The following is a 13,267-nucleotide window of genomic DNA, read 5'->3' on the forward strand; positions in this document are numbered from 1 at the left end:
CAAATGGAGGTCGGGGCCAGCCTATGATCACGCTCGTCCTGCCCGGAGAGTCTCTCTGAGTCTGCCTGGGGAAAGCACGTTGCAAGTCCCTCACAGACAAGCCTCCCCTGGTCCCTGACATCATGTATCTGAAACTCTTTCCATTTTCCAGGAAGGGTAAGTTGAGGCACAGGACAGGGAAGTCACAGTGGTATGTGGTCACCAGCTTGTCCCGCTCCGTGTCAGAGGGGCCTGCAGTGTGCTCCTGCTGGTCATGCTCTCCTCCACCTTTTTCAGGTTGGCAGGGTCTCTAGGGTGGGTGACAGTTCTCACATGGACAGTTCTCCATGAATGCCAGAAGTTAGAGTCTGGTGTCTGGCATTTGGCAGGGCCTGGGAAGCCAGGGGAGCCAAAGGGAGGTCCTTTTTCCTGTGGGAACTCATTCCAGCTGCCAGCAGAGTGAGGAGCAAAGCCATGTCACTTGGCTTTCTGGTGGTTACTCCTGGCAACCTTGTCGTGGCCTTGGACATGGACCCGGTCTGCCCCAGGGTTTCTGTTTCTCCATCTGTAGAACAAGGGTGAACTTCTGCCCTGGCTGTCCATAGAGCTGGCCAGACCAGGAAGCATGCTGTCCTCCTCGAGAGGGCCAAGCAGTCGCCAGAGTAAAGACAAGTGGGAATCAGGGCCTGCCGCCTCCCAGGAGAGGCCCAATTAGAGCAGAGAGCAGTTCCCACCAGAGGCTCTGGCCGGCCCTCAAAGCTAGCCGCGTGGGCAGGCAGCAGCAGGCTGTGTGATTAACGATGGCAGCTCGGGCCGCCCACTGGGCCTGGCCTTGGGAACTTCCAATGAGCACACATAGTGCCAAGGGGGAAGAGGACCAGTTCCCTTTCTTCTGCAGCGAAGGGATGAGGGAGCCGGCCAAGGGAGCACCCGGCAACCAGAGGGCAAACCCAAACAAAGGGCCACGCTTTTGAGGGCTCCTGAGACCTCAGCACAGGCCTCCCCGAGGGCCTCAGAGTGGGGGTGGCATCAGGGGTCCAGAGTTCAGCTCACTCCACAGGCTCCATCAATACATCCTGAGGAAGGCTCAGCCCTCTTCCAAGCCCAGGGCCATGATGCAAACAAGAAACTGCTCCATCCTCAAGGAAACAGAGTCTACCATTCATTCATTCATTCATTCATGCATTCATTCATCCATCCCTCCATTCATTCAACAAAGACTACCAACTACTGAGTGCCCTGGGACCATGTAGGGAACAAGACAATCAGGATCCCTGCTCTCAGAAATCTCTATTCTGACTCCTCAGGCAGAAAGCAAGTAAACCAATGTGGAAAAACTACACAGAGGCAAAGAGTGGTTATGGGCACTGACTCCACAGGCTGAAAGCTCTGGGTTCAAAGCCCAGCCCTGGCTGCACCTCTGATCACGAGAAAGCTATTTAACCTCTGTGCCTGGGCCTCCTCCTCTGTAAGGTGGGATAATAAAAGCATCTATCACACAGGATAGCTCTAAGAATTAAAGGAGTTAATATATGTAAAACACTTCAAGCACTACCTAGCACATAGTAAACACCACAGAAATTTTTTTTTTTTTTTTTTTTTTGAGATGGAGTCTCACTCTATCACCCAGGCTGGAGCGCAGTGGCACGATCTCGGCTCACTGCAACCTCCACCTCCTAGGTTCAAGTGATTCTCCTGCCTCAGCCTCCCAAGTAGCTGGGATTACAGGTGTGTGCCATCACGCCCAGTTAATTTTTTATATTTTCAGTAGAGATAGGGTTTCATCATATTGGCCAGGCTGGTCTCAAACTCCTGACCTCAGGTGATCTGCCAGCCTCGGCCTCCCGAAGTGCTGGGATTACAGGCGTGAGCCACCACGCCTGGCCAAGTATTTGTTAAATGAAAAATAAAGTAGTTTCCAGTAGAGACACATACTCTGAAGAACCTGAGTGGGAGGGAATGTCGGGGGAGGTGTGGGGTGAGGAGAGCCACATCAGGGAAGGTGAAAATTAGACTGCTTTTGGCTTCAAGTGATAAGAAACGTGGAAACTGGGCAGCTCCAGAACTGGCCATTTCAGGGACTCACGGACATCTTTGAAGAACCAGGCACTTTGCTGCTCTCTGTTCTGTTATCTTCAGCCTTGGCCTCAGGCTGGCGCCTCTTGTAGCCACAAGATGGCTGCCACTGTGCCAAGCATTACATCTAAGGATGTAATGCATGACAGAGGTCACTGGAGAAGAGATCATCTATTCCTGGTGATAGAAAAACTTTCCCGGAATTCACCCCAGTAAGCTTCACTTCACAACTCATTTACCAGAGCAGCGTCACGTGTTCACGCTTAAAACTGATCACCAAGGCCAGGCACAGTGGCTCACAACTGTAGTCGCAGCACTTTGGGAGGCCAAGGGGGGCAAATTGCTTGAGCCCAGGGGTTTGAGACCAGCCTGGGAACCATGGCAAGACCCTGTCTCTACAAAATTAAAAAAATAATAATAATTAGGGGCTGGGCATGGTGGCTCACGCTTGTAATCCCAGCACTTTGGGAGACCGAGGTGGGTGGATCACCTGAGGTACGGAGATGGAGACCACCCTGGCCAACATGGCGAAACCCTGTCTTTACTAAAAATACAAAAAATTAGTGTGGTGGCGGGCACCTGTAATCCCAGCTACTCCGAAGGCTAAGGCAGGAGAACTGCTGGAACTCAGGAGGTTGCAGTGAGCTGAGATAGCGCCATTGTACTCCAGCCTGGGGAACAAGAGCAAAACTCTGTCTCAAATAAATAAATAAATAAATAAATAAATAAAAATTTAAAAATAAAAACAATCACTGGCAAGGTGGCAGAAATCACCTGGATTGGCTTACCAATTAGGACTCGCTTCTAAACGCAGGGGCCTCAGAGGAGGCCTGGTAACGAAACAAAGAGAAGGTCCTCAGGAAGGATCACCACATCGTTGTTGGGTAGGCAACCACCAAATGCTGCAACAGAGGGTCAGGGGAGGCCTCGTTGAGGATGTTGATCTGAGCGGGCATCTGAATGACGGGAAGGAGCCATCTGTACAGAGATGTGAGGGAAAGATGTTCTCAGCAGACCGAGGAGCACGTGCAAAGGCTCTGAAGTAAGTCTTGTTATTCAAGGAACATAAGGAAAACCAGAGTGGTCATAGGATGGATTGAACAAGAGGGAAACAAGACAATAATAGCTTTTGGAATTTTAAATATATAGGGAGAATTTAAAAATATTAACTGTAGCGTATATATGAGGAGAGAAACAAATGAGTTAGTGTTCTAAGGTTCTTTAATTGCCTGGGAAGAAGATAACAATAATGTTAAAACCAGACATTGACAAGAAAGGGATGCAAGTTATAATTTCTACAACTATGCTATCTAATATGGTAGCCACCAGCCATGTGACATTGAGGGGCCAGGAGAGCTGTCACATGAGGATCAATTTACATTTAAATGAAGTAAAATTAAACAAAATTAAAAATTAAGTTTCTTCATTGTATTAGCCACACTTCAAATGCTCAATAGCACATGTGGTTACTACACTGAACAGCAGCCACACAGAATATTTTCATTCAGTACAGAATGAAAAATTGGTCAAAACTATTCTAGAGAAATTACTAAATGAATATGGAAAAAGCAAATAACTTTCATTTCTCTTCTTTTTTTCTTTTTTTTTTTTTTTTTTTTTTTTGAGACGGAGTCTCGCTCTGTCGCCCAGGCTGGAGTGCAGTGGCTGGATCTCAGCTCACTGCAAGCTCCGCTTCCCGGGTTTACGCCATTCTCCTGCCTCAGCCTCCCGAGTAGCTGGGACTACAGGCGCCCGCCACCTCGCCCGGCTAGTTTTTTTTGTATTTTTAGTAGAGACGGGGTTTCACCATGTTAGCCAGGATGGTCTCGATCTCCTGACCTTGTGATCCGCCCATCTCGGCCTCCCAAAGTGCTGGGATTACAGACTTGAGCCACCGCGCCCGGCCCTCTTCTTTTTTTCTTCTTCTGCTCTATCACCTAGCTGGAGGGCAGTGGTATGATCTCAGCTCACTGTAACCTCCACCTCCCAGGTTCAAGTGATTCTCCTGCCTCAACCTCCCGAGTAGCTGGGATTACAGGTGTGTGCCACCACGCCTGGAAAATTTTTGTATTTTTAGTAGAGACAGAGTTTCGCCATATTGCCTTGGCTGGTCTCAAACTCCTGGCCTCAAGTGATCTGCCTGCCTCCGCCTCCCAAAGTGCTGGGACTACAGGCGTGAGCCACCGCACCCAGCCTTGAAAAAAGTTAGTAACTTTCAAACTGACAGTGGCAAAGCATGAAATGATAAAAATAATCATTTCTTATTTTGCAAACTGGGCAATGGTAATGAATAAAATTTGAAATTTTAATTTTACTCATGGATTTTCAAATGAGTTTTTTTTTTTTTTTTGGAGACTGAGTCTTGCTCTGTTGCCCAGGCTGGAGTGCAGTGGCATAAGTTTGGCTTACTGCAGCCTCTGCCTCCTGATCTCAAGTGATCCTCCCACCTCAGCCTCCCAAGTAGCCACAGTGCCAGCCTCACGCCCTGCTAATTTTTGTATTTGTATTTTTAGCAGAGACGGGCTTTCGCCATGTTGGCCAGGTTGGCCTCGAACTCCTGATCTCAGGTGATCTGCCCACCTCAGCCTCCCAAAGCGTTGGGATTACAGGCGTGAGCCATTGCGCCCAGCCGAGATATTTTTTAAAAAATGTTTTATTAGGTAGTGCAGGTCAGGCATGGTGGCTTACACCTGTAAACCCAGCACTGTGGGAGGGCAAGGCGGGCAGATCGTTTGAGGTCAGGAGTTGGAGACCAGCCTGAGCAACTGGTGAAACCCTGTCTCTGCGAAAAAAAATTACGAAAACTAGATGGGCATGGTGGCACGCATCTGAGGTCCCGGCTTCTCAGGAGGCTGAGGCGGGAGGATCACTTGAGCATGGGAGGTCAAGCCTGCAGTGAGCCAAGATTGTGTCAACACTTTTTTTTTTTTTTTTTTGAGATGGAGTCTCGCTCTGTCACCCAGGCTGGAGTGCAGTGGCGCGATCTTGGCTCACTGCAACCTCCACCTCCTGGGTTCAAGCAATTATCGTGCCTCACCCTCCTGAGTAACTGGGATTACAGATGCCCCTGACTATGCCCAGCTAATGTTTGTATTTTTAGTAGAGACTGGGTTTTGCCATCTTGGCCAGGCTGGCTTTGAACTCCTGACCTCAGGTGATCTGCCTGCCTGGGCCTCCGCACTCAGCTACTCAATATATTTTAGAAGGCTGACATAATGTTGATACCAAACATCCAACAAAGATAGGCAGGTTATAGGCCAATCTAACTCATTAACATATGTGCAAATACTAAAAATACACATTGGCAAATTTGGTCTAATAATAATTTGAAAGGTTAATGCATTTGACCAAGTTACGTTTATTCCAAAATTACAAGATTGGTTTAACATTTGAAAAATCGATGTAATTTTCTGTATTAAGCAAATAAGTTAGGAAAATTACATGATTATCCTAATAGACGTGGAAAAGCTTTTGATAAAATTTAACATCCATTAAAATTAAAACTCTTCAAGACTATGAATAGAAGAGAACTTTAATGTGATAAAGGGTAGCTGCAAAAAAGCTTACAGCAGGCAGTCTTGATGAAATATTGAAGGCTTTTTTTCCCTTTGAGACTAGTAATGATATGAGGATGTCTGCTCTCACCATATGTATTCTTACGGTACTGAAAGGTCCTGTCTAGTGTGATATCCAAGAAACAGAATTAAAATGTGTAAGGATTGTAAAGGAAGAAACAAAGCTATTACTTTTTTTTTTTTTTTTTTTTTTTTTTTGAGACGGAGTCTCGCTGTGTCTCCAGGCTGGAGTGCAGTGGCGTGATCTCGGCTCACTGCAAGCTCCGCCTCCTGGGTTCACGCCATTCTCCCGCCTCAGCCTCCCAAGTAGCTGGGACTACAGGCGCCCGCCACCACGCCCTGCTAGTTTTTTGTATTTTTAGTAGAGACGGGGTTTCACCGTGTTAGCCAGGATGGTCTCGATCTCCTGACCTCGTGATCCACCCGCCTCGGCCTCCCAAAGTGCTGGGATTACAGGCTTGAGCCACCGCGCCCGGCCCAAAGCTATTACTATATGTAGATTACATGATTTTATACATAGAAAATCCCAATGCACTGTGGGAGGCAGAAGCGGGAGGATTGCTTGAACTAAGCAGTTCGAGACCAGCCTGATAACATAGCAAGATCTCGTCTCTACTAAAAACCAAAAAATGTAGCTGGGCATGGTGGCGGGCACCTGTAGTTCCACCTACTCAGGAGGCTAAGGTGAGGGAATCACTTGACCTCAGGAGATCAAGGCTGTAGTGAGCTGTGATTGCACCACTGCACTCCAGCCTGAGCAAAAGAGCAAGACCCTGTCTCAAAAAAAAGGAGAAGAAAAGAAAATCCAAAAGGATGTATGGATCAATTATTATAAGGGTATTTAGCAAGGTTGCTGAATACCAAATCAATACTAAAAAATAATTGAGCTTCTTTACAAAAAGCAGTATGTATGTTTCAACACAAGAGGCAATATATAACTAAAAAATTAAAAACTAAAAAGTTGGCTGGCAGCAGTGGCTCACACCTGTAATCTCACCACTTTGGGAGGTTGAGGCAGGAGGATGGCTTAAGACCAGGAGTTCCATTTACAGTGTTATTTGTGCGTCACTGTAGTCCACCCTGGTTGATAGAGTGAGATCCTATCTGTAAAAAAATAATAATTAAATTAAAAAAAAAACCAAATCAGCCAGGCTCAGTGGCTCATGCCTGTAATCCCAGCACTTTGGGAGGCCAAGGTGGGCGGATCACCTGAGGTCAGGAGTTCGAGAGCAGCCTGGCTAACACGGTGAAACCTCATCTCTACTAAAAATACAAAAATTAGCTGGACATGGTCGTGGGTACCTGTAATCCCAGCTACTTGGCAGGCTAGGAAAGAGGATCACTTGAACCCGGGAGGCAGAGGTTGCAGTGAGTCGAGAGCAAGCCACTGCACTCCAGCCTGGGTGACAGAGTGAGACTCCGTCTCAGGAAAAAAAAAAAAAAAAAAAAAAAAAAAAAATATATATATATATATATATATATATATATATAGAATAGTTTCTACTGTAGACTTTATCCCTGACTTACTGTAATCTAGATACATTGTATGTGTATACACACACACACACACACACACACACTTTCTCTGATGAGTGGAATCTTCATCATTCATTGTTGCTTAACTATATAATATACCTTATCAATTTCTTACACAAATCGAAACCACTATGTGAATTTAAGAACATAAATTTTTCTCCCCAAAATTATAGCTTGTGTTGCTATGGTCATTTTTCTATAGAATAGATAACTTAAAAAGAGTGAGAAAACAAATTCCACGGATCCCAAAGAAAGATCATTTCCATCACTATTGGTCCCACTAATGCTGCTTTTCAACCCTGTTTTCTACAAACTGGGGCTACAAAGGGAGGCTAGAATAACTTGTCCTAACTTTGGGACTCAAGACAAATGTTTTAATTTTTTAAGCATGTTTTTACATGTTGAGAGAAATTGAAATTTACAGATTAAGAAAAAGATAACCTAAAAGAAAGATGGACTCAAGAGTTAAGCAGGTGCTGCCGGGCGCGGTGGCTCAGGCCTGTAATCCCAGCACTTTGGGAGGCCGAGACGGGCGGATCACGAGGTCAGGAAATCGAGACCATCCTGGCTAACACGGTGAAACCCCGTCTCTACTAAAAAATACAAAAAACTAGCCAGGCGAGGTGGCGGGCGCCTGTAGTCCCAGCTACTGGGGAGGCTGAGGCAGGAGAATGGCGTAAACCCAGGAGGAGGAGCTTGCAGTGAGCTGAGATCCGGCCACTGCACTCCAGCCTGGGCGACAGAGCGAGACTCCGTCTCAAAAAAAAAAAAAAAAAAAAAAAAAAGAGTTGGCCGGGCGCGGTGGCTCACGCCTGTAATCCCAGCACTTTGGGAGGCCGAGGCGGGCGGATCACAAGGTCAGGAGATCGAGACCACGGTGAAACCCCGTCTCTACTAAAAATACAAAAAATTAGTCGGGCGCGGTTGTGGGCGCCTGTAGTCCCAGCTACTCGGGAGGCTGAGGCAGGAGAATGGCGTGAACCCGGGAGGCGGAGCTTGCAGTGAGCGGAGATTGCGCCACTGCACTCCAGCCTGGGCGACAGAGCGAGACTCCGTCTCAAAAAAAAAAAAAAAAAGAGTTAAGCAGGTGCTTCACAAAAGCAGAAATCCAGATTGCTAATAAACATGTTAAAAGCTGTGCAGCCCGGGTGCAGTAGCTCACACCTGTAATCCCAGCACACTGGGAGGCTGACGCAGAAGGATTGCTTGAGCCCAAGAGTTTGAGACCAACTTGAGCAACATAGGGAGACCCCCATCTCTATGAAAAATTAGAAAATTAGCCAGGTGTGGTGGCACATACCTGTAGTCCCAGCTACTTGAGAGGCTAAGGTGGGAAAAGCCTGACCTCAGGAGGTTGAGGTCGCAGTGAGCCATGATTGCACCACTGCACTCCAGCCTGTGCAACAGAGCAACACCCTGTATCGAAAAAAAAGCTGTGCAATGTCATTAATAATTAGAGAATGCGAATTAAAATCACTATTACTTGCCACTACATTTTAGCCAATAAGAATCTCTAAAATTGACAAGTATAAAACTATCAAGCACTGCTGTGGATGTGGAGCAAAGGCAATCCAGTGTTGGTGGGAGTATACAACCACTTTTTTTTTTGAGACAGAGTCACACAGGCTGGAGTGCAGTGGCATGATCTCAGCTCACTGCAACCTCCATCTCCTGGGTTCAAGAGATTCTTCTGCCTCAACCTCCCAAGTAGCTGGGATTATAGGTGTGTGCCACCACGCCCAGTTAATTTTTCTATTTTTAGTAGAGACAAGGGTTTTACCATGTTGGCCAGGGTGGTTTTGAACTCCTGACCTCAAATGATCCTCCTGGCTTGTTCTCCCAAAGTGCTGGGATTACAGTCATGAACCACCGCGCCCGGCCTGATACAACCACTTTTAACTATGATCTTGTAAAGTCAAGATAAGTTAAATTCCATCCTAGCAATTCTGCTTCTAGGTATGTGCTCCAGAATTGCGTGCACATGGGTACCTGGAGGTGAATCCTTCTGATCGCCACATTCTTCTTCTGGTTTTGATAAACCATTGGCCAGAGTGTTACTTAGTCTGGCTGGCCATCTGAGTCCTTAGGGTAACTCTGCAATCTTGTTCCTATGTACTTTGTGTCATATTACGGTTATACACTCAGGAGACAGTATTATTTCCAAGCTTGCTTTAGAGGAGTTCCTCACACTTTCCCCAAAGCTGCTTGTATGCCTGCAATGAGCTGTTGGGCTGAGGAAAGCGCCTCTGCTGTAGCACCCAGCAAGGGTGGTATTCGCATGCTCCCTGCTCCTGGACCAGTGAAGCTGCCTCTGTTCCCCTGCTGGTACCGCCCTTTCCCTTGGGCCTGGAGAACCCTGAATGAATTTCATGACACTGAGAAATACGCTTCACAAGGCAAAGTTTTTGGTCCGTTTTATTCATTGCTATATCCCTGATGCCTAGCTAGTCCTAGGAAAAGGCAAAGATTCTATAGATGAAGAGCCTTAGGTTCAGAAAGCACATGGCTCCTGAACAGAGAGAACTTCTAGCTCCGAGTTCAGTGTTTAGTGCTGCTTTCTGGAGCACAGATGAGCCTTTTCATCAGGATAAATTATCTGAGAAAGGACAAGGTCCCCAGAGAACTCTTGTCAGGCCTATGGATCACAGTCGTCAAGAAGCACAAACACTCTGGCAGGAAAGAGGACAGACGCAGATGGAAATCAATATACCCTGTTCTAACACTTCAGCCCCTTCTTTGGGTCCAAGACTCTTGGCAACATCCAGTAACTCTATTCCATAGGCCTCCGCCATCTCCTGCTCCCCTTCTGATCCGGGCTTTCCTATCCCTCTTGCATTGTGCTGGGTAGGTGAGACAGAGCCAAGGGCTTTGACACATATTTCATAACACTCTTGCAGCAGAAACAAAACAGAGCACAACACTAAGAAAACCTTCTGTCTGCTGAGATCTAGAATTTACAAAGCACTTTTTTTTTTTTTTTTTTTTTTGGAGACGGAGTCTCACTCTGTCGCCCAGGCTGGAGTGCAGTGGCACAATCTCGGCTCACTGCAACCTCTGCCTCCCAGGTTCAAGCAATTCTGTCTCAGCCTCCCGAGTGCTTTTTTTTGAGACGGAGTTTCCCTTTTTTAGCCCAGGCTGGAGTGCAATGGGGCGATCTCTGCTCACTGCAACCTCCACCTCCTGGATTTAAGTGATTCTCCTGCCTCAGCCTCCCGAGTAGCTTGGATTACAGGCATCTGCCACAATGCTTGGCTAATTTTATATTTTTTCTTAGTAGAGACGGGGTTTCACCACGTTGGCCAGGCTGGTCTTGAACTCCTGACCTCAGGTGATCTGCCCGCCTCGGCCTCCCAAAGTGCTGGGATTACAGACATGAGCCACTACGCCCGGCTTACAAAGTACTTTTACATCCAGTCCCTCTTGATTGGGCCTAATTGTGAAAGGATCCAGAGGTACCTATCCACGAAAGACAGGTTCCCTAGTTAACAGAGTCCAGAAAGGCCCAAGCAGAACCAACGAGCTGAAAGTGGGTCAGAGATGTGGTTAGGGACCCATGACACACGTCCCAATATGCAGCCCTATGCTACAGCAAAGAGCAGACTGAGCTCATGGCGCCAGCTAAACACCATCTGGGCAAGGGACCCAAGATGAAAACAGAGGACTTCTGTTGTTAGTAAATGGGAGACTAGGTAAATTGTACCAACTCTTGCACTAGGAGCCAAAACATTTGAAAAGCATCAAAGAGCTAACAAGATACTAAAGAATTACTAGGCTAACATCCCAGAGAGGACACGAATCCAGACAGGTGAGCCCAGCATTTGGGCCACTTGGGCCTGGAGGCAACTGCCCATTTAGCAGAGGCAATGGAGAGAATGGGTTGTGTTTCTGAAAGTTTTGTAGGGCTGGGCAGGGGGAGCTGGAGTACGGGGCCTACCAAAGGTGGAATACTGGTAAACCACTGCCTGTTTTGAGGTGTGACCTGAGAGGATTATACCCTAGGGTTAAGGATAAACCAGAAGCAAACCAGCCCTTGCATAGTCTGACAGGTCTGTGGCTTGGTTTCAGTGGCTTAGAAAATATCCAACCTTGAATCTGGATTACTGTGACCCCAGAATTCTAGTGCTCCTGGGTACTTGACAGAAGCAAATAAAATTCCTCTCTAGAGGCAGAAATTGTCCTAGGCTTCAAAATATTTTAATGAACAGGTTTTCAAATACAATGTCCAGCACAAAGTAAAAAATGAGGCACACGTGAACACACATCGGGGGAACCAGCAGAAATTAGGTGACAGGAACACACAAGGATTCCAGTTATTGGAATGATCACAGAGTGAACACAGGCAAAATGTTCAAGAAAACTCCAATCGCTGGTAAGTCTGGCTATTTGAAATCTTCACTCTCTAATCCATCCCCATACTACAATCCCCATCCTCAATCTGCCTTACCCACTGTCTCCAGAGTTGTCTTTAAACAAAACAAATCTGACTATCCCTCAGCTCTGTGCTTAAATGGCATTCAGGGCTGTTTGTAATCTGTCCTAAACTGCCCTTTTCAGCTTCATCATACAATCTCTTCATATAGACTACTTTCCTGGGTATTCCACCTTTGCCTTCAATGTCCTCGTCTCCTATTTTATCCTGAAAAATGCCTCCTTATCCTTCAAAGTCCAATTTAAACCTCCTCTCTTTGAAGCCTTTCTGAAATATATATATGTGTGTGTGTATATATATATTATATATATATATATATTTTTTGTTTGTTTGTTTTTGAAATGGAGTCTCGCTCTGTCACCCAGGCTGGAGTGCAGTGGCCGGATCTCAGCTCACTGCAAGTTCCGCCTCCTGAGTTTATGCCATTCTCCTGCCTCAGCCTCCCGAGTAGCTGGGACTACAGGCGCCTGCCACCTCGCCCGGCTAGTTTTTTGTATTTTTTAGTAGAGACAGGGTTTCACCGTGTTAGCCAGGATAGTCTCGATCTCCTAACCTCCTGATCTGCCCATCTCGGCCTCCCAAAGTGCTGAGATTATAGGCTTGAGCCACTGCGCCCAGCCTTTTTTCTTTTTTTTTTTTTTTTTGAGACGGAGTCTTGCTCTGTCACCCAGACTGAAGTGCAGTGGCACCATCTCAGTTCACTTCAAACTTTGTCCTCTGAGTTCAAGCAATTCTCCTACCTCAGCCTCCCAAGTAGCTGTGATTTCAGGTGCCCGCCACCACGCTCAGCTAATTTTTGCATTTTTAGTAGAGACGGGGTTTCATCATATTGGCCAGGCTGGGCTCGAACTCCTGACCTCAGGTGATCCTCCCCCCTTGGCCTCTCAAAGTGCTGGGATTACAGGCATGAGCCACCCCGCCCGGCCCTTTCTGAAATCTTAACTCCAACTCTCATAGCTTTTTACACACTGACACAGTATTCTAATTATTTGTACTGACACACTGTTATAATTGTTTGTTTATGTCTGTTTCTCAAGCCGACTATTAACTTGTTGAGGTTTGGATCTATTTTATTCATTTAGTATTCCTAGCATCTAGCATAGTGCTGGCTCAGAGTAAGTGCTTAATAAACATTTTAATTTTTAGAGGTAGGGTCTCAGCTGTGTTGCCCAGGTTGGAGTGCAATAGCTATTCACAGGCTTAATCCCATTAATGATCACCACGAGAGTTTTGACCTTTTCTGCTTCTGATCTGGGCTGGTTTGCCCCTCCTTAGGCAACCTGGTGGTCCCATGCTCCCAGGGGACACCACATTGTTACCAAACTTAGTGTGGACACCGGATCATCAGAGTGCACTATAGCCCAGAATTCCTGGACTCAATTGATCCTCCTGTCTCAGGCTCCTGAGTAGCTGGGACTATATGTGTGTGCCATGCTGCCCAGCTTACTAAACATTTATGAAAGAATGAAAGTGTATATGTATTTTTTGAGACAGAGACTCACTCTGTCACCCAGGCTGGAGTGCAGTGGCATGATCTTGGCTCACTGCAGCCTCCGCATCCCAGGTTCAAGTGATTCTCCTGCCTCAGCCCCCCGAGTAGCTGGGACTACAGGCATGCGCCACCACGCCCAGCTAATTTTTGTATTTTTAGTAGAGACGGGGTTTCACCATG

Source organism: Macaca mulatta, chromosome 2, assembly GCF_049350105.2.
Source record: "Macaca mulatta isolate MMU2019108-1 chromosome 2, T2T-MMU8v2.0, whole genome shotgun sequence".
In the NCBI taxonomy this organism is placed as follows: domain Eukaryota; kingdom Metazoa; phylum Chordata; class Mammalia; order Primates; family Cercopithecidae; genus Macaca; species Macaca mulatta.